The sequence below is a fragment of the Chiloscyllium punctatum genome, chromosome 45, assembly GCF_047496795.1.
Source record: "Chiloscyllium punctatum isolate Juve2018m chromosome 45, sChiPun1.3, whole genome shotgun sequence".
Lineage (NCBI taxonomy): Eukaryota > Metazoa > Chordata > Chondrichthyes > Orectolobiformes > Hemiscylliidae > Chiloscyllium > Chiloscyllium punctatum.
Window position 1 is genome coordinate 42,960,818 of NC_092783.1, and position 24,084 is coordinate 42,984,901.

Below are 24,084 nucleotides of genomic sequence, written 5' to 3' on the forward strand. Positions count from 1 at the left end.
AAGATGGACCAAATGGCCTTCCCCTGTTCGATAATATTTCCATGATTCTGTGATAAGTCCAACTGCTTCTGGACCTCTTCTACTTTCTTTTCAGATCTTCTTAAAACTTGCCTTTTTGAAAATTTTACTCCCCATCTGAACTTTTTTGCTTAATGTCCAGCATTTTTATTTTGTAACTTGGATTATTATTTTTCTATGTGGCAGCTGTGATACAAACATACGTTGTAAAATTAAACAAGTAATTCAAGATTAAAATCTTAATATATTATGGAGGGATATAATCGTATAGATTAATTACATAATGGAATAGAGCCATTCAGCCCATAAATTCAATGCTATCTTTTACAAGTGTAACTTAGTTCATTCCATCATATACATTTATAATTTCCTCTTGTAACTAAAAGTTACACTGATCGTAAGTCAATCGTCATGAGATTTTTGGAAATGCAGATAACGAATACAATATTCATTATTTTTAACTGCATTTGCCATTTTGTCCCTGAAGTTTGCTACCAGGAGATTCTCATTAGTTTGTGCTGCTGGATTAATCATTTCTTAGACCCAAAGCAACAGGAATAGGGAATGTATCCCTCACCCTCATTTCCATATTGCATTGAGATTTCTTGAGGACATTAAATGTGAATTTGCAGCAGCAAGCTTTTTTTGCAAATGAAATAAGCAAGAGCTAAAGGTGTCTTATCTCCTTATAAGGAGTGTCTTATTTCAAATTTGAGCATTTCATGGAATGCGCAAAAGAAATGGCCTTTAAGTACTGAAGCCAGCTGCACTCAGTTCCTGGCTGCAAGCTTGTGATCAACTGGAAAAAGCTTTCTTCTTGAAGGCCAGGAGGACAAACAACTTGAGGCTGCCAATTTTGGGCTGCAGGACAAAAAGATCAATGTCAACAGCCATCACCGCCAGATTATTTCCACCTTCATTTCCAACTTCAAGTTTCAGGTTTCCCCCTCAGGAATGCTAATCTGGTTTATTTAGAAAAAAATATTGAATTTGAGGTAGACTGGTTTGACTGTCCTTAGGTGGAGACAGGGAACGCAAAATTATGGACAATCATCGTTTGATGTTGTCCTGCTCCAGTTAACATTTTTTAAAATCTTTCCATTTCTTTAAAAGAATCACTTTTATACATAACTTGATAGGAATGAGAAACTTGGGAGAAAGTGAAGACTGCGCATGCTGGAGATCAGAGTCGAGAGTGTGGTGCTGGAAAAGCACAGCAGGTCAGGCAGCAGCCGAGGAGCAGGAGAATCGTCGTTTAAGGGCTTATGCCTGAAACGTCAATTCTCCTGCTCCTCAGATGCTGCCTGACCTGCTGTGCTTTTCCAGCAACACACTCTGGAGGAATGAGAAGCCTGTGTATTTTAGTTTCAATCCTGTTATCAAGATCAGTTGTTAAATATTATATATTATAAGCATCTCGCTACAATCTGGAACCAATCAATTAGCATGGCCAATCCACCTAACCTGCACATCTTTGAACTGTGGGAGGAAACAGGACCATCTGGAGGAAACCCATGCAAATACAGAGAGAATGTGCAAACTCCACACAGACAGTTGCTTGAAGCTGGAATTGAGCCCTGGTCCCTGGCTGGGCCACCATTCTGCCTCACGGTGGACTGGGACTTTTTTGCTTGAGCATTGGAGGTTGAGGGATGACTTACTGAATTTTATAAAATTATGAGGTACAAAGGGTGAATTGCCAAGGTCTCTTTCCCCAGGGTCGGGGAGCCCACAATGAGAGGACATAGGTTTAAGGTGAAAGAGGAAAGATTTGAAAGTGATCTGAGGGGCAACGTTTTCACACAGAGGACGGTGTGTGTATGGAACAAGTGCCAGAGGAAGTGTTGAGGTGGTGGCAACTACAACTTTTAAAAGACTTTTGGATAGGCTCATGGATAGGCAAGGTTTAGAGGGATACGGGGCAAACACAGGCAAATGGCACTAGTTCAGTTTAGGAAACCCGGTCGGCATGCACAAGTTGGGCCGAAAGGCCTGTTTCTGTGCTAAATGACTATGACTTTACCAGTGCTATGTCTGTGTCAAATAAATCGTAAAATATGGTTCTTATTGTACATCTTGTTTTTGGCTCTTTGTTACTGAATCCTAAAACAATACTTAAATGGTTAAGTATTCAGTCCTTTTGTTAATATCTCCAATTTTCTTGTGGATGTATATCAAGCTGTGCCACTTCATAAATGAGAGGAAAAAAATTATTTGGATAATCTGTGTCGTGAGTATTTTCATGAATAATTTATAGATACAGGAGGATGGTAGTTTTATTCTTTTTCTCTGGTTGTTAATCTGATCAAGAATTACCACAAAGCTGTACTAGGTAGTTGTTCTACTGTGAGGAGCTCGACACTCAAGAAGTGATGACTTTATCTTCAATCTCTCAATGTATGTCCATCAGCAACAAAGCGGATTGGGAGTGGCATATTACACATGAGAAACTTAGTACCATTCAAGACAGAGCACTCCACCTGTCTTACTTGTTACAATTGTTCTCAATGTTTACCTTTCAACCACTATCCCTGGAAATCATACAGTCCAGACAATGCTCTGCAACAACACACCAAGGTTACTTTGATAGAGCCTCCCTTACTTTACCATCTAGGTTTCCTCTCAGCTAGATGTCCGCACAGCCATTCCAAGGCCCCACATGTGCCAATTGGCAGGCCGACATATTGACTTCCATTTGTTGCTGCATCTGTGAAGAAGAAAAACTAAATTAGAGGAAACGTAGCATTTCACAAGGAACAAAAACATGAATAATGTGGGAATGAAATCACCACTATTTTTCCTTCCCCTTTGCACAACATCCTTAATTGGACACACATCAATGATCCTTCATCATGTTGTTCCTTCATCGTTGACAAGGCTGGAATCCTGGAACTGCTATCTGGTCCCACTGAGGGAGTCCCAGCATCATGGAAACAGCAGCTCTTCAAGCAGGCACGCCACCATTGTCACAGTGGGAGCAAGGACGGGCACTGAATGTGACATCATCGGCATTATTGACACACCTACAGCAATAAAAAGCTGGGAATGTGTCTGCCTGTACCGAAGGATGTGAAAAATTTTCAAAGACAATCACTGAGTTGGCCTGGTATCTCAGTTAACACTATTCCATCAGGCAGTACCACTGAGAGATTATGTAATAGGTAATTATGCAGCCTAGCTGTGTGTAAACTGGCTACTGTGTTTGTTTATAAAGCAGACGTGTTTGAAAATAATTTATTGGTTGTGAGCCGCATTGGCACAACATAAATGAGAAAGGTGCTATATAAATATAGGCCTTTATTTTGAGTATTTATATTCAATAACTGTAAGTAGCTACTGAAAGTTACCACTTAAGTTGTTCTTCCAGCTTATGCTGAGCTTCACTGGAGCACTGCAGCAAGCCTGAGGTAGAGATGTTGGCCAGGGTACACAGTAGCTAGTTGAAATGTCAGGCAATTGGGAGCTCTAGGTCATTTTTGCAGACAGAAGCTAGGGGTTCTGCAATGCAATCATCCAGTCTGCACTTCATTTACCCAATGTAGAGCAGACCACATTGTGAGCAGTGAGTACGGTAGACTAGATTAAGTGAAGTGCAGGTAAATCACTGCTTCACCTGGAAGGTGTGTCTGGGGCCTCGGACAATCAGGAATGAGCAAATAAATGCACAGGTCTTACACCTTCTACGACCTCAAGGGAAGGTACCGTGGAGATTTGGGGAGGTGTTGGGAGCGGAGGAGTATTAGACCAAGGTTTCCCAGGGAATGGTCCTAATGGAAGACTGACAAGCGAAAGATGGGGAATATCGTTTACCTCTTACACCCCCTCACCACACCATCAGCATTTTTGCCAACGTTTTCCTCATTAAAATAGTTCTGAACAAGGAAGCAAAACTTTAACTCTGCTTTCTCTCCACAGATGCTGCCAGTCCTGCTGTGTTTTTTCAGCAAATTCTGTTTTTGTTTCTGATTTCCAGGATCTGCAGATTCTTTTCTTGTTTAGTGTGGAACATTCTGAAACAAATGTTCCACTGCCTAGACAGCTCAGAGGGTGGTGTCCGACAATACTCACTGGAGCAGGATTCTAAATTCACGATGGGTTGCTGGATGCTACACAATCTGATTCTGATTGTATAGTCCTTACCACCAGCCCTTTTGTAAAAGGCTCTGGGAGGAGAAGGAGGGAGATGCCTTCTGGATCCCCAGTGTTTCAGACCGACTGTCTATGGATGCTTACTGAGACTTTCCGGTAGATGTTTCAAGGGAAGCATACTACTCAACAACTCTCCAATTCTTTGATAAAGAGCATCGCAACCTGCTTTGTCAAAGTCCTGAAGTAAAAGAGCTTCAGAAAAAAAAAATCTATTACAACATTGTCTGACAAAACTTCCAATGTTACATACAAAACAGAGCTACTCAGTCTTCTGCATTGACCTTGGCTAGTGTAGTGGCATTTTTGCCTTGCTGCATCCTCTAATTCAGTAATGCAACAATGCTCATAGTAAAACTGATGGAAACTGCTGATCATCAGTGGGGAAATCACCAAATGGCCTTGGAAGTAATCTTGAACAGCTATGGGTCCTTTCAGGTCTGACTTGGGGCTGCAACAAATCTACTAGTAAGGTAGTAGCAAAAGCTCTGGTGCAGTGTCAATGGGATGGGCGGTTGGGATTGAAGGCTGTCATCCTCAGAGAGGACAAAAGGATGGTGCATTATGGAGGCATTTCTGCTCCCTGGGCTGCACTTCAGCAATCTTAATAATCTGCCAGAGCACAGATTCCTGGGCTATTGCATGTATACCACTCCCCCCCCTCCCCCCCCACCCCCCCCCCCCCCCCACCATCCCCGTCACCCCCCCCCCCCCCACCTCCGTCTCCCACCATGGTATCCACAGCTCGGAAGACAGCAATCTGACTGTGCCCGCAAGTCAGCAATCTTGGTTTCCATAGCTCTAAGCATAATCGTCAGCTGAGCTTTCACTGCAAAGTGCTGTCACTTCTGTGTGTGTATCAATGAGTGCTGAGAAATTGGCCAAAGTTAAAAATCACACAACACCAGGTTATAGTCCAACAGGTTTAATTGGAAGCACACTAGCTTTCGGAGCGACGCTCCTTCATCAGGTGCTTCCAATTAAATCTGTTGGACTATAACCTGGTGTGTGATTTTTAACTTTGTACACCCCAGTCCAACACCGGCATCTCCAAATCATGAGAAATTGGCCAGCAGAGTCATCACATCAGCTGTCATGGAGTAGGCCACACTGCAAGGATTGGCGTCAAGCTTAGTGTGAAACTCTGTTTGTACACTTTGTGTTGAGGCCACAATGCTTTATCAGGTGGAAGTGGCAACTGAGATTGGAGTGGGTTAGGTTTGAAGTGAGTGAAAAGTGGGTGGGACAGTGACTTAGTAGTTAGCAATGCTGCCTCACAGCGCCAGAACCTGGGTTCCATTCCAGCCTCGAGCGACAGGCTGTCCGGAGTTTGCATGTTCTTCCTGTGTCTCCACGGGTTTTTTCTGAGTGCTCCGATTTCCTCCCACAATCCAAACATGTGCAGGTTAGGTGAATTGGCCATAGGAAATTGCACATAGTGTTCATGGATATTTAGGTTAAGTGCATTAGTCAGGAATAAGTATAGGAAATAAGGTAGGGGAATGGGTCTGGGTGGGTTACTCTTTGGAGGGTGAGTGTGGACTTGTTGAGCCGAAAGGCCTGTTTCCAAATTATAGGGATGACATGATTCTAGGTCCATAATCACTCCATCAGTAGTTTGCACTTCATGTGAGGTGTGATGGTAAAACAGGATGTAAGAATGTGCAAAAGACGAAATCATCCTGGGCGTTCTTGGCAATGTCAGTTGTATCTTCCTCAGTTACAGCCAAACTTCCAATTCTCTATCACATGGCTTAGAAATACAGATCTGTCTGCCCCTCACTGTCCTGTAAAGACAGAGGAAGAGAATTGATGAACATAGTGCAAAATGTTTAGTAATGTGCTACTATATTTGAGTGGATGGAATTGTTGGAACCTGAAAGATTGGGTATCAGACTGAGAGCTAATTATGTGGGAATGAGGTGGAGACTTTCAACATTAGGCTTGAATGCTGATTGAATGATGGGGATATGTACTTTCGTCAATGTGTTGTCTTGGTTGTGCAATAGGTCGCAGGTGGCATTCAAAGATGCATTCATTGAGTTTGGACCAGTCATGTAAGGTCTTTGAACTTTTTGCAACATTGCAGACTGACTCTTGAAGCCAGAATCCTTGAAATGGTCCCTGAGTTTCCATTTCTTTGGCAGTATGTATGTGGATCATCGCCTGGTCTCCTCTCTCTCCTATCCATGCCGTTGACGAAGGTCTCCAGTGCCATAACATGAACCTGGACATCCTCTCTTTGGCCTGTTGTTCCATTAGTATAGTTTCATCTTTGAAACACTTCCTTTACAACCTGAGTGCATCCCACTTCTCTTGGCAAGCAATACAGGTTATCTTCAATTTATGCTAGGCGGTACATGCAGCTGGAGTCTCTGTTGAGCATGCAGTTAGCCAGCAGTGTAATCTGAATTGAATAACACAACACACTCCCTGAAATGGGCAGTTAAAGCAAATTGCTAATCATGAGCTTTGTCACATTTTTAGTCCTTTATTCCTAAATTCAAATTACCCTCCCTCCTCTGTCCATTTTCTTTTATACCTTTAGTTCAAAGTTCTACTTGTCACTTTTAAACATCTCAATACCCAGTAAATGCATAAACATGAATTATGCACCAAAAAAGACCACAGCCTGAAACATCTATCTGACAGTTTTTGAAAATATGGCGTGTGGTGGGGGAGTGTGGGCAACTAAATGGTCTCAAATAATAGGGTCAAAGCTTAAGAGAGACGAGATCTGACAGTGTCACATATAGTTTAAAAAAACAGGACAAATGACTCGCAAAGGTTGCTTTTCAAATGATGATATTTGATCATTGATTGAAACTACTTTGGCAGGGTAATTTAGTAGCTAATAACTCTAATAAGGTTTATTGGAAGGCATGTTAGTGTGAACCCAGGGAAGTAATGTCTCTGTACTGCCATGGCTGAGATCTTTAGACCCGTTGGATAACATGCTGGCTACGATTATCATCAGCACGACTTTGATGTCATATGCGGTTGTGCTACTGCAAGACTATTTTAAATGAGCTGTCAAAGTTCTTAAGCAGTGCTCTGAGGCACCGAAGCAGAGAACTCAGAATGCAGTACAGAAGGCTTCAACCCAATGCTCCCATAGCAACACAGAAAATATCCATGAAGGAAAACCCAGAATCAGGATGTGTGCTTCTCAGAATACTTACTCCCATTAATTCCACAGCTTCACATGTCACTACAGTCTTAGTTTGAATGTCACATGCTGACTAATGTCACATCTACCCGGATCTCATTACAAATGCACTCAGTAATAATCAATCACAATTGGATTATTTTAGTTTTAATTTATCAAGGAAAGGATTGTCAGTGTTGGAGCAGGGTGAAGTCATCCTTTTTATTTTGGAGTCTGTGTCCTCATCAAGTTCTCACAGATGATTTATAGTGTGGAGCCAAAGGCATTAATATTGTGTGAAATCATAACGGCCACCACTGCAGTCGAAATGCTAGGTAAGAACAAACGTTTAAGCAAACTTTATCGTTGTCATTTTATATTGTAGTCTCTGCTCAATTAATTTTTTTTATTATCCTTGCCCAGTTAAGACACTATTACTGGATATCAACATAATTCAATAACTTTGGCAACATGATACCTCAACGTATTATATTTTCTATCATTCAGATTTTTATTTGGCATATTGAGATATGTTGACTTTGCATATAAGTATGTTCGTAATGGGTAAAGGGACTTAGTTACTGCTAAAGTCTGAAATTTGAAGAGTTCATTGCTTATTTTAATAAAACAAAAACAACACCTGTTTTTAAATATGCTGACATTCATCACCATTATGTAAATCCCATTCCTTCGTACCATCTGTTGAGTTCTGAAAATCAGAAAAGGAAGAAAATTGTGGCAAAGAGCAGACCATTGAATGAGTGTCAAAAAGGGTGCTACAAGTTCTGTACAGACCAAAGATTTTTAAAAAGGAGCATGAACTTTCCAGTGACTGATGGAAAACATGGCTCAACAAGATTTCAGAGTTTATGCTTTTACTGTAATCGACACACATCAGCAGAGACTTAATTACTTTAACAAGCAACTAATATAAGGTACAGAAATTGTTCTTCCCATAAACTAATTGACATCATCAATATATCTCTCAAGTCATTTATTTGTTATACCGTGCTCCTCTTGTAGCATTTTGCTTAAGTCTTTCATTTTTCCTGGTCTTCCAGCAGATCCAATTTTCCTCATTGTACCAGGGACAATCTTTCAGTGTCTTTTTGAAACTTCCACCAACTTTTATTTCATTCGCATTTTATTTTGTTTTCTTTCTTTCAAAACTTCCATCATAGCACATTACGAGTATCCTTAAACCAACTTCCAGCATCAAGGTTCATTCTGATGATTCCATGGTTCAAGGTTCAATCTGTTCATCGTGGTCTTTTTGGTCAGGAGACCATTACCCATCAGCATTCTGCACAGGGCTAACATATCCTCTTATTTGTCTCTGCAGCTCACAGCTACAGGTGTCTTGGCTTCTTCACTAATATGGTTTCTCGCTCTCTGACTCAGTGATTTGAGAGAACAGCTTGTCCTTTTTATACTAATGTGTAAAAGCAAACCTTTTATTTTCTGTAGGTCTTGGCCTGAATTTCCTACCCCTAAGGCAATCAAATCACATTGGCCTAGCTCTGAGCAGTCTACAATTTCACCATCTTCCATTCCAAAAGATGATGTTTTACATTAAATTGAAAGAGGCAGTTTAAAACATGACCATCTCATAAAGTCTCACTTTCATAGCAAACTATTCAACCTTGTCCCATATTTCAAGTTCCTGGGCTGTAGTCCTGTAGGTTCAAGTGCATTATCAATTCCTTTTGTTGAATATGATGAGGATTTCTGTCTCTACTACCCTTTCAGACTGTGAATTCCAAGCCTTCATATTCTGAGTGAAAAAGAAAAATTCATGGGCACTGTAATCCACCTGCCATTACCCTTAAATTATTGGTTATGTTAAGAGGAATGGGATTGTTTAATCCTCTCTGTCCTGGGACCACCGTATTTTATACATCTTGAATAAATTTCCCCTCATCCTCGTTATTTCTAGCAAAACAACTCTAACAATCCAACATTTCTCAAAGCAATAATTCTCTAGTCCAGGCAAATGCCCAATAATTGCTGTTTCACATTTTTATATTTTGACTTTTGTGATGCTGAAGCACATTACAACCAGTGTGGTAGCCACCTTATGAACAACAAATTCACACAAACAGATTTAAATATATGACTACAACCAGTTCTCTTTGATTTTAATTGAGGGATTGATTTTGACAAGGACACAGAGGGAGGTCACTTGCCTAACCATGAATTGTATAACGGGAGATTTCATATTCATGTGATTTGGCAAATCCTTGGTTAAAGGTCTCATCTTAAAGATGACATCTCCCACAGAGCAGTGTTACCTCTTATTGTAAGAAAGATAAGTCTAGATTATGTGTTCAAGTGTCGAGAGTGGAACATGAAGCTACAAACTACTAACTTTTTGAGTAAGGCTGTGACCATTTTCATGAGATTCAAGATAGTGGCAGAGTCACCGGGCTGCGTGTGGGCTCTGGCCCAGGGCTCATCTGCTCCCACATGCTTTCTTTCTTTGTTTCCTTCCTTTACTTCTGCTCCTTTTCTCAGTTTTTTTTTGTTTTTCTTTTCTTTTATTTGGAGCTTTTTGCAGTGGGTTATTTGGCGACATTGGCATGGCATGGTGTTGGCCATGCACAGAATGGCAGCTTCTCCCGGCAGTCCACGGCAGTGGCGGTGGCAGGTATGGCTCCTCATGACAACTGCCGGTAGTGACCCTTGGTGAGATGGTGCAGCCAGGGACTCCTGGTGCTGGCAAGGTGGTGACAGCAGCAGCAGCAATGTGATATATGTTAGAGCTAGGATTCTTGGCATCATCGAGGCGACAATGGAGCCAAAGACTTCAGATTGCTGGGTGAATGTGGGTTCAGTACAGGATCTGGCATCAGCATTTGCAGCAAGGTGGACTCAGCAGTGAAGAGATGGCACCTAAAGAGAGGCGACTCCTACATTGGTGGGTCCAGCGAAGGTGGCAATGAGGTAGTGGAGAGAAGTGGCAGCGTAGATGTCATTGGTTAGCCAGCCAGGTCTCAGAACTCTCTTTCAATTATATATTTTATCCTTTTTATTCTTAAACTATTCAAAATTGTGCCAGATGATGGTGAATATTGAAAATTTTCACTGTCTTATTCACAGTAAAATGCAAATGACAATAAATAAATGTCATTCATTCACTGAACCAAGTTGGCACCTGATATTCACATCAATAGAACATAGAACATTACAGCGCAGTACAGGTTCTTTGGTCCTCAATGTTGCGCCGACCTGTGGAACCAATCTGAAGCCCATCTAAACTATCTTATTCCATTTTCATCCATATGTTTATCCTATGACCATTTAAATGCCCTTAATGTTGGTGAGTCTACTATTGTTGCAGGCAGGGCTTTCCACACCCTTAATACTCTGAGTAAAGAAACTACCTCTGACATCTGTCCTATATCTATCACCCCTCAATTTAAAACTATGTACCCTCGTACTAACTATTACCATCCAAGGAAAAAGGCTCTCCCTGTCCACCCTATTTAACCCTCTGATTATCTTCTATGTCTCAATTAAGAAACCTCTCAACCTTCTTCTCTCTAATAAAAACAGCCTCAAGTCCCTCAGCCTTTCCTCATAAGACCTTCCCTCCATACCAGGCAACATCTGAGTAAATCTCCTTTGATCCCTTTCCAAAGCTTCCACATTCTTCTTATCATGCAGTGACCAGAACTGTGTGCAATACTCCAAGTGCGGCTGCACCAGAGTTTTGTACATTTGCGGCATGACCTTGTGGCTCCAAAATTCAATCCCTCTACCTATAAAAGCTAACACACCATATGCCTTCTTAACAACCCTATCAACCTGGGTGGCAACTTTCAGGGATCTATGTACATGGATGCTGAGATTTCTCTGCTTATCTACACTACCAAGAATCTTACCATTAGCCCAGTACTCTTTATTGCTGTTGCTCCTTCCAAAGTGAATCACCTCAAACTTTTCCATATTAAACTCCATTTTCCACCTCTCAGACCAGTTCTGCAGTTTATCTATGTCCCACTGTAACCTGCAACATCCTTTGGCATTATCCACAACTCCACCAATCTTACTGTCATAAACAAAAGTACTAACGCAACCTTCTACACCCTCAACCAGATCATTTATAAAAATGACAAACAGCAGTACCCCAAAACAGATCCTCATGGTACACCATCAGTAACTGACTCCAGGATGAATATTTTCCATCAGCCACCACCCTCTATCTTCTTTCAGCTAGCCAATTTCCAATCCAAACCGCTAAATCACAGTCAATCCTATGTCTCCGTAATTTCTGCAATAGCCTACCGTGGGGAACCTTACTAAATGCCTTACTGAAATCCATATACACTACATCAACTGCTTTACCCTCATCCACCTGCTTGGTCACCTTCTCAAAGAACTCGATAAGGTTTGTGAGGGATGACCCACCCTTCACAAAACCATGACTATCCCTAACAATTACCGCACTTAAATATTGGACATTAAAAAGCTAATGACTTTTAGAATTATTTCAACAAGACAATAAACAGGAATTAATTCCTTATAATATCATAAATGTTTCTAAATCAACCCATTCAGGCTTATTATGACACACCTCTGGAGCAGATGGGTTTTGATCTGGCATCCTTCTGTCTCAGAAATGGCGATACTACTATTATGCCACAAGAACCTGAATGCTGATGTCATCTAACGTACCTAATGGATTCTTCAGAAACAATGTAATAATTCACCAACTAAATACATATGAAGAAGTTGAGTAACAATGAATATTTTTATTTGAAAAAGGAAAGAGGTATAAAATTAGAGAGGTATTTCAAATAATGGGTGGCAATTGTTAAAATGGATGCTTAATAGCTTATTTCTAACAAATGTAAAATGTAATATAAGAAGCAGTGTTTCAAGATCTAGGATAAAGAATTGAGCTGAGAAAATTCTCCTGACGAGGTTTGTAAAAAGAATGATCTGCTAAGGATATAGTTAAATGATTTTGTACTTATCACATTAACAAGAGCTGGACATTTTTGTTGCACAATAGATTAAAGGAATGCACATATAAGATAAAATGAAGTAAGTCAAATTTAAGATTTACTTTCAAAAGGAATTATACGGTAATTGGAATACTGGTTCAGCTTGAATGAAGTAAAGCACTAAAATGAAAAAAAAAAGTCAAGAATATTGATCAAAAGGCTGGATTATTACAAAATAAGCTACATGAGTTAATGGCCTTTTATTTTTCTTTATTTATTCATACCTTGTTTATGATCCAATCTGAAAACAAACTTACACATATGTAGTTCACATTTGTTTTCATTATATCATCAAAAAAACAGCTAGATTCATGTGGAAATCTCTTTAAAATATTATCTAAATTCACAATTTGTATTTGTTATTGATTGCAGAAAAAAAGTGAACACCAAGGTGATTCACAGGTACTGACTGTCCATTCAGCGTTTATAAACAGCTGCTTCTGTCCAGTTTTGTGTGGAGATCAATGGAGTCTTTTAAGAATTGAATACGTACAACAGCCTTACTTAGCCTGCCACTATACTATTACTTCCTAGCCAATGGATGACTTTTTGTTTAATAGCAAAGGTAATGTAGCCTTTTCCACTTTACAAATTCTTCCGTATAACTGAGAATTGAGTTGCACTTTGACCTAAGAACCAAGTCAGTTTGTTGGTTGGTAGCTTGGCCTTCCCTTAAATTACATGAACAGGGAACATAACATTGGTCAGGTGTAAGCCATGTTTTAACAGCAGCTGGAAAAATGTGACTGTCAGAATGGCCACTTGATAAAATGATTGCATTGTTGCTACTGTCATGAAAGCAGTGATATCTCCACAATACTATCCACCACACTACCAGAATATTAAAAAGATAGCCAATGAATGGAATTCTGTGAATGTTTACTCTGCATTTATCTGTAAACTAGTTCACAGTTTAGCTTGTATAACTCAGCAAAATACAACTATTAATTAACTAATGTTACACCCTTTTGGAAGCACATTGGAATGCATACATGATTGTATCATCAGCAGTATGTTATCATGCAGCACTGGATGTGATAATAGAATTCTACATGTAATTGGTACCAGAATCCAGAACATGCATTGAACGGATTTTTATTTCTGAATGCTTAGGTACAGATCGCAAAGGCCTGATATTCCTCAAAGCATGGCAGAATTTTCCTAGCCCTTCAGTGGTGTGGCTAATGAGGAGAAATGTGCAAAAGCAAGGCAAGAATGAAAAACTCAGTCTCAAATCCAATTATTTAAACAGTTAGATCAGAATCTTGTCAATAGTGGTCATTACCTTATTTCCACAACGTGCATTTTCTTATCAATTAATCTAATGTTATCTGTATACATTTGCTGTTAAATACAAGCACCCAGTTCTTGACTTAAAGGTGAAAACTTTGTGCTTAACATAATAACAAGAGCTGGATATTTTTGTTGCAGACTGATTGGAGGAATGCACATACAGGATAAAATAAAGCAAATCAAATTTGCAGCTCATTGGCTGCTTATCTAGGCCTTCACTTTAAGGTTCTCTCACTATTGTCTCATTGCACTCTCCAGGGGCTGCAACCACAGAATAGAATCCCTACAGTTCTGAAAGAGGCCATTTGTCTGTATTCACCCTTTGAAGAGCATCCCATCCAGATCCATCCCTAGCCCCTCACCCTATTCTAGTAACCTTGCACCTACAATAGCTAATCCACCTGGCTTGCACACTATGCACAATTTAACATGGCCATAACTTAACTTTGGGTTATGGGGGTGGAGGAAGCCCATGCAGATAGTCATCCAAGGCAGGAATTGAACCTGGGTCCCTGGCACTGTGATACAGCAGTGCTAACTACAGTGCAACTGCATCAGCCCTTTCTCCAGCCTTAATTGATGGGAGTCAGCACATGCATGACAAATCTTCGATTAATTGATAACATACTTCAGCAATTCATGATTGTGCTTTGGAGCTCACAAATTCCTTACGTTGCAGTGCTCCTGTCAGGTTGTTCTACACACAGGGACACAAACCCATTTCATACATCAGCAGAGGGCGCATTTTATGGCTTTTAGCTTGCTTTCTTAGTGCTTACTTGCCTTGCACCTACTTGAATGCTCTCAACACCTCTGCCTTGTCTTACCTTTAAGCACGTTATTGCTTCAATAAATACTTGCAGACTCACAGCTTCTCAGGTTTTGACTTGATTTTCAACATGGAAAGAAAGCCAAGCAGCTCGTCATGGTTGTTTGCACTAAATAGTCAGGGGTATGCACATGTTGGTGAATGCCACAGGGATGCATACTCAATTCTGGGAATTTTAGGCAGCAAATATCAGGAAGGTTTATTGGGGATCAGTCCATACAATGTAGTGTAAAGTGGGAAACTCGTGGGGATGGGCAGTCCACCCTGCTGTTGATCCCATGTTTGGTTGTTTGTTATCAAGCGAAGGTATGAGAGAAGGCATTCTCAAAAATGGCTCTGGCAGGGGCAAATCAGCAGATGCATTGCCTAATGTGCCTACTCCTGGCAGCCATGTTATCATCCTAACAGAAATGACAGCTGGCACCAGAGTGTGCGTGCACTGCATGGGTGCATTTGGAAGATGGAATGTCATAAAAATATGGATGCTACTCAGTTGAATTTCACAGTGTCTCTCTCCAAATAATGCATCAGAAATAAATGTATACCAGATGTCTCCACTTTCAGCACTTCTTATTTTTATTACTATTGAAGTTATAGTGTCTCGCTGATTATTTGCTTGCATTTTTAAAATTGTTTACCAAACAAAGAAAGCATTTTTGAGATCTCTTCTGAAGAATGTGGAAAATGTTCAGAAAACTAAATGTTGAGAAATATTGGATAAAGTGTCCTCACAACAGTGCAGAATTACAACCAGTAAGTCCAGCTGTTTGCAGACCTTTGCGGAGAAAATGTGAAACGATTCTGACATGGGAGGTTTTATGTTTCCATGTACCTGTATGTGAGAAATGTATAATAACAATGGATGAGGAATGACATTCAACCAATCTTAATTCATTCATCCAGGAAGAGCTCAAAGTGATCCCCACTGTTGCATCAGATTTTTAAAAATGATTCCAGGGTTTTCAATCTCAGTACTTCATCTGGAAATCTATTCCAAATATTGACCACTCTTTAGAAGAAATTTCTGATACCTATATCAAATTTGTTTTTTTTTGGCAGTTCATCCTTTAATTTATTCTCATAGTTTACAGTGGCTATCCAGAGTTATTACTTGTTAATTCATCCATGAGATGAGAATATCGCTGGCTAGGCCAGGATTTCTTGCGTATGCCTAATTATTCTTGAGCTGGTGGTCATATGCCATCTGTTGACTCACTGCTGTCCATATAGTTTAGAGACACACAAAGTTGTTGGGAAGGATATTTCAGGATTTTGAACAAGCATCAGCGGTGGAATGCTAAAGTGCTTCCAAATTAGGGTACTCACTTGCAGAGAGACTTGGTATAATATGTTGGATCATCTCAGCTTCCTAGAAAGGCTGAAAACGTAAGATTTCTTCATTCTTTCATCTTAAGTGATATCTTTGACACTAAAAACAAAATTTTACACTACACTTAGGTACATGTGACAACAATAAATCAAATCAATCAGAAAAGAAAGAATGATTAAGGTAAGAGATGACAATATTGAATAAAGACAGCTTTATAGAGCTAGAGAAAGAGGATGCCTCAGAGATGTGAAGGACAGAATTTACTTTTAGAGTTAAATAACAATAAAAAAGGCACAACTACATTGAGCAATGTCACTAGCTAATGGGAAGGATGTAGAAGAGCAAATTTACATGGATATTATGGAGAGGAGCAGGCATGATTGGGTATCTGTAGCTACAACGTTAATTATTTAATTGACTGGGATAGTCGTAGTATAAAAGGCAAGGAGGTGAAAGAGTTACCAGAAGATATTCAGGGGTTTTTTAAGACTTCTTTCCATTGATGAAAGCCTGGAAATTGCCACAAATCCAAATGCCCTATCGTTTCTTCATGAAACCTGATTGCACTTCTGAGGAAGGGTCACTTGATCTGAAACATTAACTCTGATGTCTCTCCACAGATGCTGCCAGACTTGCTGAGCCTTTCCAACAATTTCTGTTCTTGTTTCTGATTTCCAGCATCCACAGTTCTTTCAGTTTTTGTGCTGTTCCTGGTTGTCCCATTTTGTGCTGCCATGAAAGTTCACCTTTGGAAACACTTGATCAACAAACTGCCCAGGGAGCTTAAGTTGCACCTTTTCTGGAAATTATCTTTGATTCCCTCTGTTCAAAGAATATTTCACTGACCTTTCAAATAAACCAAATGTCTCTTTAATTTTACTTTAGAATCCAAATTCCCATGTGATAATATATTATACATTTTCATTATAAGGCAAGGTATGTTTAACTAACTTGCTGGAAGTTTTTGAAGAGCTAAAACAGAGGCCTGATCAGGGTAATACTGTTGATGAGGTGTGCATAGACTCTGAAAAGCATTGGTGACAGTGCTGCACATTCGACTGTGAGCAAAACTAGAGCTCGTGGAATATAAGGGACAGCAGTAATATGAATTCAAAATTGCATAAATGCCAAGAAACAGAAAGTAATGGTTAATGAATGCTTCTGGATTGGAGGAAAGTTTGTTGTAGAGTTCCCCAGGAGTCAATATTGCAACTCTTATCTTTCCCTGATATGTGTTAACAATGTAGATGTTGGAGTGTAAGGCACAATTTCAAAATTGGCAGATGATAAGAAACTTGGAAGAGCTGTAAACTGTGAGGAGGATGGTGTAGAACTTCAAAGGAGTATAGACAGTTTGGTGGAGTGGGCGGATAGGTGGCAAATGAAGTTAATGCAAAGAAGTGAGAGGTGATGCATTTTAGTAGGAAGAAGATGGAGAGACAATATAAAATACAGAGTGCAACTATAAGAGGGCTGTGGGAGCAGACAGCCCCGCATATAAATGTTCATAAGTTATTACAGATGACAGGACAGTTGAGGGATCAGTTAATCAAGCAAGCATCTTTCTGGGATTTATTCATCAGGGCACTGAATATAAGAGGAAGGAGATTATGTAGAACTAATATAAGATGTTGATTCAACCCCAACTCAAGTATTGTGTCCAATTGACAGTGCCTTGGAGGGAACATTGTAGAGAGGGCAGAAGACGTTTACGAGACCATTTTCTGGGATGAGAAATGTTTCAGTCATGAAGATAAATTGGAGAAGCTGTGACTGTTCTCCTCAGAGAAGACATTGGTGAGAGGAGATCTGGTTGAAATATTCAAGAAAGAATTCGACAGTTATGTGAAAGGAACAAGCTGAAAGATTACACGATGAAGTATGAGAACGTCTCTAGAGTAAATGCTCATTTACAGAGCCAGCACAGACACAGTGAGCTGAATGGTCTCCTCTACTGTAACAGTTTCAGGTTCTAGGTCAGCCTGAAGCCTCTTCTTTGACCTTTTCCCAGTGTTTAGGAACATGAGGGGAAATTGTTCAGCTCCTCATGTCTATTCTGCCGTTAGGCGATTACTTCTTTGAAGCAAGGAGAGTGATCTGATGAGATCTTTTTCATCTGAATCAAAACTTTTTTTAATTGTACAGATAATTCTTAACTTACTTCATAAATGTATTCCATTACTTTGTATGGAATCAATTGAAGACTAACAAAACTGTAGCCCCTCATGTCTGTTTCAGTGTGTTTTTAAATGTAAGCGCTTTGCCTACTTCATACAGTCATAGAGTTATAGAGTCATAGAGTCATACAGCACAAAAACAGAGCTTTTGGTCCAACCGGTCCATATCAACCATAATCCCAAACTAAACTAGTCCCACCACTTGGCCCATACTACTACAAACATTTATTATTCATGTACTTATCCAAATGTCTTTTAAACATTTTAACTGTACCCGCATCCATCACGTCCTCTGGAAGTTCATCCCACACACGAACCACACTCTGTGTAAAGAAAAATTGCCCCATTGCCTCTCATGTCTTTTTTGAAGCTTTCTGCTCTCATCTTAAACAATATGCCCCCTAGTCTTGAACTCCCCCACTCTAGGGAAAAGATACTTGTCATTCACCTTACCTATACCCCTCATGATTTTATAAACCTCTATAAGGTCACCCCTGAACCTCCAACGCTCCCGTGTAAAAAGTCCCAGCCTATATAGCCTCTCCCTATAACTTAAAGCCTGCATTTCCGACAACATCCTGGTAAATCTCCTCTGAACCCTCTCCAGCATAATAATATCCTTCCTATAACTGAGCGACCAGAACCGGATGCAGTATTCCAGGAAAAACCCATCAACCTCCTTTACAACCTTAATATAACATCCTAACTCTTATACTCAAAGTATAAAAGCAAATTACTGCGGATGCTGGAATCTGAAACCAAAAGAAAAATTGCTGGAAAATCTCAGCAGGTCTGCAGCATCTGTAAGGAGAGACATCTGTAAGAGCTGACGTTTTGAGTCTAACTAACCCTTTGTCAAAGCTAAAAAAAGGGAGAAATAGGGAGATATTTTTTAGCTTTGACAAAAGGTCAGTTAGACTCAAAACATCAGCTCTTTTCTCTCCTTACAGATGCTGCCAGACCTGCTGAGATTTTCCAGCATTTTCTCTTTTGGTTTCTTATACTCAAAGGTCTGAGTCATGAAGGCAAGCGTGCTAAATGCCTTCTTAACCACACTATCGACATGTGATGCAAACTTCAAAGAATTATATACCTGAACCCTGAGATCTACCCAAGGCCTTACTTTTAATTGTATAAGTCCTGCCCTTGTTTATTTTACCAAAATTCAATACCTCTCATTTATCCAAATAAACTCCAACAGCTATTCCTCAACCCATTGACCCAATTGATCATGATCTCTTTGTAATCTTAGATAACCTTCTTCACTGTCAACTATATCACCAATTTTGGTGACATCGCATTTGTTGTTGGCATGTTTACCGAGCTGGGAAGTTGGTTTGCAGATGTTTTGTCCCATTTCTAGGTGACGCCCTCAGTGCTGTGGAGCCTCGTGTGAAGCGCTGGTGTATCGTGTCATTTGGAATTTATTTGGTTTCGTTCCTGCTGTTTTCGATTGCCGATTCTGGTTGTTCGCTACAGGTGTTGGCATATTGGGTCTAGATCAATGTGTTATGTTAATGGAGTCCGTGGATGAGTGCCACACTTCTAGGAATTCTCTGGCTGTCCTCTGTTTTGCTTGTCCTATATTGTTATGTTGTTCCAGTTGAATGTGTGATACTTGTTGTCTGTGTGTATCAATATTTAGGATAGCTGGTCATGGCATTTAATGGCTAGTTAATGTTCATGAATACAGTTGGTTATTTGTCTGCCTGTTCATCGTATATAGTGTTCCATGCAGTCTCTGATTGGAATCTTGTGCACCACATTTGCCCGGCATATGATGGGTATTGGGTCTTTTGTTCTGGTGAGTTGTTGCCTGAGCATGGCTGTTGGTTTATGTGCTGTCATAAACAAAGCAATGAGGACATGCCATGACCCAACATGCAAACTACTCTACCCTATATAAAAAAATCTTGGATCTGACAGCCAGACTTCTCTGGCCACTTGGATTTAAGACAACACATAAACCGACAGCCATGCTCAACAGCATTTCACACAAGGCTTCACAGCACTGAGAAAGGGGATGAAATGCTTGCAAAGCAACTTCCCAATTCAGCAAACATACCCACAACAACTGCAACTGGCAGCTGAGGTACAAATCTTTACACAAATCTTGGTGACATCTGCACACTTACTTACTGTGCCTTCTTTAAGCTCATCTACATGATTTACATATTTGGCAAACAAAAGTGGACCCAACACTGATCCCTGTGGAACACCACAGGGTAATGGGCCTCCAGTCCAAAAAAGAACTCCCCGCCATCACTCTCTGTTCCCTGCTGTAAAGCCAATTTTGTATCCAATTGGCAAAATCACCCTGAATCCCATGTGATCTAAGTTTACTGATTTGTCCACCATGTGGAACCTGATCAAAGGCTTTACTAAAGTCCAAACAAACAATGTCTACTGCTCTGCCCTCATCAGTATACTTGGTTACTTCCTCAAAAAACTCAATCAAGTTTTTCAGACATGATTTCCCTCACACAAAATCATGCTGACCATCCTTAATCATTCCTTGCCTCACACAAGTGCATATCAGAGTCATAGAGATGTACAGCTCGGAAACAGACCCTTCAGTCCAACTCATCCCTGCTGACCAGATATCGTAACCTAATCTAGTCTCACTTACCAGCAGCCGGCCCATACCCCTCCAAATCTTTCCTATTCATATATCCTTCCAGATGCCTTTCAAATGTTGCAATTGTACTAGCCTCCACCACTTTCTCTGGCAACTCATTCCATACACATACCCTTAGGTCGTTTTTATATCTTTCCCCTCTCACCCTAAACCTATACCCTCTAGTTCTGGACTCCACCACCTCAGGGAAAAGACTTTGTGTATTTATCCTATCCATGCCCTCATGATTTTATAAACTTTTATAAGGTCACCCCTCAGCCTCCGACCCTCCAGGGAAAACAACCCTAGCCTATTCAACCTCTCCGTATAGCTCAAATAAAAAAAAATACATCCTATCTTTCAGAATCACTTCCAACAACGTACCCACTACCGAAGTCAGGCTCAGAGGTCTATAGTTCCCAGGCTTCTCCTTACATCCCTTCTTAATCAAAGGCACAACATTGGCCACTCTCCAGGCTTTCAGTTTATATGTACTTACGTCATACAGTTATCCTGTGACTCAACAATATGAATTCATTTTTCTGAAATCTCCTGTAGCAATTTTGAGCACTTTATCAGACATAAATATCCTCTAGCAAGAAAAGTTGTTTAGCCTGATACTTTTAACCTGTCTATATAATCTGGATAATTCATAACTAAAGCATCAATAGAGCATAATATCGTATATACTCAAGTAATAGTCAAATTTTTTTGACTACTTTTTAAGGTTAAATATATGGGGGTGACAATTACATTGATACTATTCTTGAAGGGCTGAAATTCATGCCCATCAAAATTCATGCCATATCATTAGCAGAACTCCAACTGATCTCTAAACGAATAAAGAAAGAAAAAGAATTATGGTAATTCTGAAAACCCAGATCGAACACAAGAGCCAGCGGACTGGAAAACCAGGAGCGGAGCTGAATAACCGGCAGACCGGAAACTTGGAGCGGGACGTGACAGCTGGCACACTGACTCATAAACAATGATCTGTTATTTGTGAAGAACTAGCGACGAAGAACTAGGATTGACTTTTACATGGGATATGTAGAAAATACCATGTTATTTGGCCACAAATAGGGGGTTACATGACATTGAATATTACTCAAGTCTACATGGTAAAAGAACAGTACAGCACAGGAATAGGCCCTTTAGCCCACCATGTCTTATGCTGACCAACATCCCATTATAAATTAATCCCATCTGCCTGTACGTGATCCATATCCCTCTATTCTCTGCTTGTTCATGTGTCTGTCTAAATGTCTCTTAAATATTTGTATCATCTCTGCAACTATCACCCACTGTGTAAAAAACATTCCTCACAATTCCTTAAACTGTTCCCCTCTCACGTTAAACCAATGCCCCCTTGTATTTAACACTTCCTTCCTGGGTAAAATACTCCAATCATCCAATCTCTCCTCATATCTAATGCACTCCCCATCCAGGAAACATCCAACTGAACCTCTTTTGCACTTTCTCCAAAGCCTCCACATCTTTCCCATAGTGTGGTGACCAGAGCTGTACTCAGAACTCCATATGTGGCCTGACTAAAGTTTTGTGCAAATGACTTGTGAACTTTTATATTCAATGCCATATACCTTCTTTGCCACCTTATCCACTTATGTTGCCATGTTCAGGGAGCTATGGCCTTGCACGCCAAAATCCCTCAGTGTATCAAAGCTCCTAAGGTTTCTGCGATTCACTGTATTCATTCCTCTTTATTTGACCTCCCAAAATGCATCATCTCACACTTGTCTGGACAAAACTCCATCAGTCATTTCTCCATCCACCTTTCCATCTTGTCTATAGCCTGCTGTATCCTTTCATAACCTTGCTTGCTATCCACAATGCCACCAACTTTTGTGTCATTTACAAATTTACTATTCAGGCCACCAATATTTTTACCTAAAACATTCATATAAATTAAAGCAACAGAGGTCCCAGCACTGATCCTTGCAGAACCACACTAATCACAGACCTCCAGTCAAAATAAAATCCCTCCATGATTACTCTCTGTCGTCTATGACTAAGCCAATTTTGTATCCAGCATGCCAATTATCATGGATGCCATGTGACTTAATCCTCTGGACTAGGCTACCATGGTAGACCTTATCAAATGCTTTAGTAAGGTCCCTGTAGAAAACATTCACTGCCTAACCTCATCAATCATCTTTATTAGTTCCTTAAAATACTCAATCAAGTCTGTGAGACAAGATCTCCCCCACACAAAGCCATGCTGACTATCCCTAAGTTCATTCTTCTCCACTTGCGAATGAATAATGTCTCTATGAAACATCTCCAATAATTTCTCTATTGTTAATATACGCAGAGAGTTCTTGACGTAGAGAGTTGAGAGAGCATGGAATGCGTTACCAGCAGCAGTTGTGGACGCGAAGTCATTGGGGATATTTAAGAGACTGCTGGACGTGCATATGGTCACAGAAATTTGAGGGTGCGTACATTAGGTTTACCTTACATGAGGATCAATGGTTGGCACAACATCGTGGGCTGAAGGCCTGTTCTCTACTGTACTGTTCTATGTTCTATAAAATACCTTTCTTTTCTTTAGGAAAGACATATTTATTTTGTCCTTTGTAATAATTGGCAAGACGAATCTGTCAGTTTTAATTGGCTCATTAAAGTAGCAGGAGAAATTTCAATTGAATTTGTTATCCGTATGTTTATATCCCATGGTACATGTTCAAGACCAAGTTGTCTTACTACACTGAGGATAAGCTAAAATATTTCTAGGCTTGGTCCTGGGTCTTGAGAAATGTATTCTGTTTCAGTCAATAGAGGTTGGCAAAGAAATGAAGACATTCTTTGCAGCACTGAAATAAAGCTGCAGTTATGTTTCAATTTCAACTAATTGAACAGTAATTAGTACAGACCCAATTCTTAGCTTAATGTCTGCTTTCAAGCCACAAGCACTCTTTCAAAACCTGGAGCATCATAAAAAACAGATTTTGCTCAGTGCTGTCTAATTAAATTCATCAGATTAGGTCTGTCATGCAGCTGTGTGTGTTATTACACAGCCATTCCTCAATTTATTTCTCTTCCTGAGACACTGACTTGCAAGCTATTGTTCCAATAATTGAGAGGTCACCTACATTATTGTGAAATCCTACAGCGGTACAATCCAGATGTTTTTGCTTCTTTTATTCAATGATTTATTTTTGAGATTTTTCCATATGTTTATGAGCTGTGCCCAGTTAATTAATTTTTTAACAACAGACACTCATACAAGTGCCTGTGCTCAACTCTTCTGATTTACATACAACTGCACACCGCTGCACTCAATTGCGAAAACTGCTTGCTATTCTCCGCTGAAAACTTTGCAAACCTCACTTCCTGTCTCTTGCACACTAATAACAAGCATGAGGACTTCTTTATCGTTATAATTGACATTATTTGATTAGCTGCATCTGTCACTTTTTTCCCCTCCCCAAGTCCCATTGTGCCAAACTTCCTTTAAAGTTCCCTCCAGCCAAATCATGAACTTATGTTATTCTCT

At 40.0% G+C, this 24,084-nt stretch overlaps 2 long non-coding RNA genes across 3 annotated transcripts in view; one reads left to right on the forward strand and one right to left on the reverse strand.

The window, feature by feature from the left end:
- Nucleotides 1-24,084, forward strand: part of LOC140467320 (uncharacterized) — a 134,740-nt gene that overhangs the window by 81,476 nt on the left and 29,180 nt on the right. The gene's annotated exons all lie outside the window — the stretch shown is intronic.
- Nucleotides 1-24,084, reverse strand: part of LOC140467319 (uncharacterized) — a 56,186-nt gene that overhangs the window by 24,702 nt on the left and 7,400 nt on the right. Inside the window, exon 2 of the long non-coding RNA XR_011955403.1 lies at nucleotides 2,621-2,725. This is a non-coding gene — a long non-coding RNA (uncharacterized lncRNA). The remainder of the gene's footprint in view (nucleotides 1-2,620; nucleotides 2,726-24,084) is intronic.